This window comes from Mastomys coucha, unplaced genomic scaffold, assembly GCF_008632895.1.
Source record: "Mastomys coucha isolate ucsf_1 unplaced genomic scaffold, UCSF_Mcou_1 pScaffold22, whole genome shotgun sequence".
Classification (NCBI taxonomy): domain Eukaryota; kingdom Metazoa; phylum Chordata; class Mammalia; order Rodentia; family Muridae; genus Mastomys; species Mastomys coucha.
Genome location: NW_022196905.1, coordinates 119,703,182 through 119,707,475, shown reverse-complemented (window position 1 = coordinate 119,707,475; position 4,294 = coordinate 119,703,182). Strand labels below are relative to the sequence as shown.

Sequence of the window (4,294 nt, the reverse complement as noted above, 5' to 3'; positions counted from 1 at the left end):
AGTGCTTGGGATGGGGAGGAGCAGAGACAGGAGGATGACTGGGACTTTCTGACAGCCAGCCTCACTCCAGGTTTAGCAAGAGAATCCTGTCACAAGGGGCTAAACTAGAGAGTGAAGGAGCAGAATGTGCTATATCCTTCCCCAACCTCTGAACTTACACGTACAGGTCTGTATGCACACACACACACACAAATATGATTAAAGTAGACAAGATGTTGCTTTGCATAGATTACATGCAAATGCAATGTCATTTTAGACAAGAGACCTGAGGGCTTTCATATCATTAGGGGTCCAGAGCCAGAAATATCACAGATGGGTATCTATCTCTTCTTACTGTGCAAACGAAACCTTAGCTGAGTGCGTGTCTCAGTGACTCCACACAGCTCTCCTCCTCTAGGTTCCTGTTTGTAACAGAGAGTGATCTGGAAATACTGGGAAAAATGAAAACTAGAGGCTTTATCGGGGTTTCTAGGCTTGTGTTAAAATCATATTTATCACGTTTTATTAAATGAAAGGGAAATCTTCAGCTCCCAGCAACAATAGACTCAATCATGTTGGCTTCTGTTTTATCCCATTATGAATAGCAATTAATTGCACATCAATAGTTCCCATGCTTTGAACTAAATCAGGATGGAGGGATATGTTTCCGTACAGATAAGTAATGCCAATGTAGATAATCAAGTAGGAAGGGGGGGGGAAAGGATGCCTTTGGCTTATGTGAGAGGGATGGCTGATTGGAAACTTGTTATGCAAATAACCCTAACCTCTGAGAAATGAAATATAACGAAAAATATACTACCAAGTGGGAATGGACACTCATTACTTGATTTCTTTTTCTTTTTAATGTACTTTAGTAGTTTGAATAAGTGTGGTCCACAGAGGCTCAAATATTTGAATGTGTTTGTTTTCCAGTTGGTGGACTGTTTTTTAAAGGATTAGGAACTGTATTTTTATTAAAGGAGATGTGTCAATGAGGGGTGGGCCTTGAGATTTCAAAAGCCCATCAGGCCCAATCTGTTTCCCTCCCCCCCTCCTCTGGAGAGCAGGATGTGAGCTCTTAGCTACTGCTTCAGCCACGTCTGCCTGCCTGCTGCCGTGGTGTCTACCATGACGGTCATGGGCTCACCCTCTGAAACTGTAAGACCTCAATTAAATGTTTCCTTTAATAAGTTGGTTTGGTCATGATGGCTCTTCACAGCAATAGGACAGTAACTAAGACACACATCTTACTGTTTGTTTTTTCTAATCGTTCTGTATTTATTTCATTAAAGTTTTTTGTCCATTGAACAGTTTTATGAATAAGTTTAAAGGGACTGAAGAAATAGTGCCAATAGGAATGGTACTGTTAGGAGGTGTGGCCTTGTTGGAGTAGGTGTAGCCTTGTTGGAGTGGGTGTGGCCTTGTTGGAGTGGGTGTGGCCTTGTTGGAGTGGGTGTGGCCTTGTTGGAGTGGGTGTGGACTTGGAGGAAATATCTCATTGTGGGGGTGGGCTTTGAGGTCTCCTATGCTTAAGCTGTCCCTTGTGTGACACACAGTCTCCTTCTGCTATCTGTGGATCAAGATGTCAAATTCTCAGCTCCTTCTCCAGCACTATGTATGTCTGCCCGCATGCTGCCATGTTTCCAGTCATGACAATAATGGACTCAACCTCTGAAAACTTTGTAAGTGACAAAGCTTTCAAGAGTTATCATGATCTTTTCATGTCTCTTCATGGCAATAAAACCCAAACGAAGACACACACACACATTGTGATGGTTTGAATATGCTTGGCCCAGGGAGTGGCACTATTTGGAGGTGTAGCCTTATTGGAGTAGGTATAGCCTTGTTGAAAGAAATGTGTCACTGTGGGCAGGGGCTTTAAGGGCTTTAAGGCCCTCTTTCTGGCTGCCTGAAAGCCAGTCTTCTAGCAGACTTCAGATGAAGATGTAGACCTCTCAGCTCATCCTGCACCATACCTGCCTGGATGCTGCCATCCTCCTGCCTTGATAATGGACTGAACCTCTGAATCTGTTAGCCAGCCTCAATTAAATGTTGTCCTTATAAGACTTGCATTGGTAATGGTGTCTGTTTACAGCAGTAAAACCCTAACTAAAACACACATGTATATATATACCTAGACATACATACTCACAAACACACACACACATGCACACACACAAGTCCTCATTTATAGGGATTTTAGATTTAGCCAGGACCCCTGCAATTTCATTGGTCCGTCTGATACATGCGTTCATGGAACATGCCTGGTCCTCCTGTTTGTTCTAAGAAGCACATAGATAATATCTGCAGACTCACTTCATTCCACTTTATTCTTCTCTTCAACTTGAGAAATCTCACTTCACAGAGAGGAGATGATGGGAACTTGTTTTTAGATAGCTCTTTTTGTCTGTGGGTAGCTTGTACCTCAAGTCACAAAGAGAAAATAAATATAACAAGAAATAAAATGAACGTCCAAATGCCAATGGCAAGCTCATATCCATTCCCCTTAATGAATGTCAACTTTGGAAATTAGAATTCACAAGGAGATGAGACTTTTGAAAACTCCTTATTCTCAGGCAGGCTTTGGTATCTCTATTTCCCTGAAAAGGAACACCAATAGAAAAAGACAGAAGGTAGATTGCTTTTGTCCACAAGTTGAATCAGAAACATGTGATAATGGGCATAGCGGGGCTCAGCCCATGTCTACAAAATAAATAAATAAATAAATAAATAAATAAAGTAATGTGGGAGGAGGGCCACAAGGAGACATCTGGAGAACAGTGGGTCCCTTATTAGTATTAAAAAATTCCTGAAGTCAAGAAATAACATTCAACGAAATAACTAGATTTTCATTAGGGAGAACTGTTTTTAAAATAGCCATTCTTTTAGCCATGGAAGGAGGGGAGTTTGGACCAGCAGGGTCAGTTTGTAGATAACAAAAGTCATTTCCATCAAAAATTTAAGAATAATATGGATTTTTTAAAAAATGGACTTGAATAGAATTAGAAATTTTAGCTGTCGAAGGGGGAAAATTTTGTCCCAAAGAGAGACAAAGGACTGTCATAACTCATTCTTGATTCTTTCAATAATTATCACCCTGATAACTCATATGTCTGTTGGTATCAGGTTTGAAATGCAAGTTGGACTTCTCAATCTAGAGAGGTTTTGATGTGTGTGAATAGCTGCCAATGGAAAGAATGGTCCTCGGATTTTTCAAAAGGCATGAAAAAGCTACCGCGCGGAGTTGCTGCATTTTGTTTCAAAAGCCTTAGCTGCTTGTCTGCAGGGACCCAGAGCCTCTAGGGAAGGGCCTGAGACCTCCAACAACTTCTGAGACCTCGCCCACAGAGGGAAGCTGCCTTTCTCCAGAAAAGGAGCTAGGAGAGCTGAAAATATCGATCCAATAGCTGTAATAGAACAAAGGCAGCTGGTTCGCTGAGCGAGGCAGCTGTCAGCGACTCAGCCAAGTAAGAGGATTGAAAAGATAATAACAGAGTTCATAGGAGCCACTATGGGGTCTGCACATTTAATCTCATGTACTTTGGGCAGAGAAAACAATCAAAACTAGGGATCCCTCTGCTCAGTCCAATGGAACTTTGGGCCATGCTGCGGAGGTCCCATGTCGAGGGCTCAACGTAGATGCTGAAAGCCAGTGAGAAACCGGAACTAGATCAAGTAAGCGCTGTGAGCCCAACGACATGACACCGGAAACGACTCAAGTCGGCACCTTCATTGGAAGAAAAAAAAAATCACACAGCACCGGAAGTAATCCTCGTCAGGATTAATCTCTGTGTGAGATCAGGAGTGAATGGTCCATGGTCAACCCGTAAGCACTGCCTACAAGTATCTGGTGAGCATGTGGGATGTTACCAATACAAATGAGAAGATGATTTTTAAATTTAAACACAATTTCTATTTAATAACTAGCAGTAACTTTAAGGGGCCCCAGACCAGTTTTAGCACAGGCTTCCAGATTATGTCGTTTCGCAGGTAGAAGAACTCCACGCAAGAAGTGAGTTTGAAGTTACAGAGGCGCCCACCATAAGACAGCAAGCTAAGAAAGGTATGGAGTTGCGGTGGGGTAAAACGATCTAGAGGAAATCTGTAAAACAGAGAAAGGAGAATTCAAAAGACTTGTACGGAAAAGGCCAGCAATAGGAAATGGCTCCGAAGACCATCCTTGTTTTTAGAGTTTATCACAGCAAAATCGCTGATGACCAGAAGTTCCTGTGGACAATCTCTGAACCTTGCACATACAGAGAGAGAGAGAGAGAGAGAGAGAGAGAGAGAGAGAGAGAGAGAGAGAGAGAGAGAG

General features: G+C 42.3%; 1 long non-coding RNA gene across 1 annotated transcript in view; it reads left to right on the top strand.

Annotated features, from left to right (window-relative positions):
• The first annotated feature begins 3,737 nt into the window (after positions 1–3,737).
• Positions 3,738–4,294, top strand: part of LOC116070913 — a 3,073-nt gene continuing 2,516 nt past the window's right edge. The window contains exons 1-2 of the long non-coding RNA XR_004110625.1: positions 3,738–3,829; positions 3,970–4,042. This is a non-coding gene — a long non-coding RNA (uncharacterized LOC116070913). The remainder of the gene's footprint in view (positions 3,830–3,969; positions 4,043–4,294) is intronic.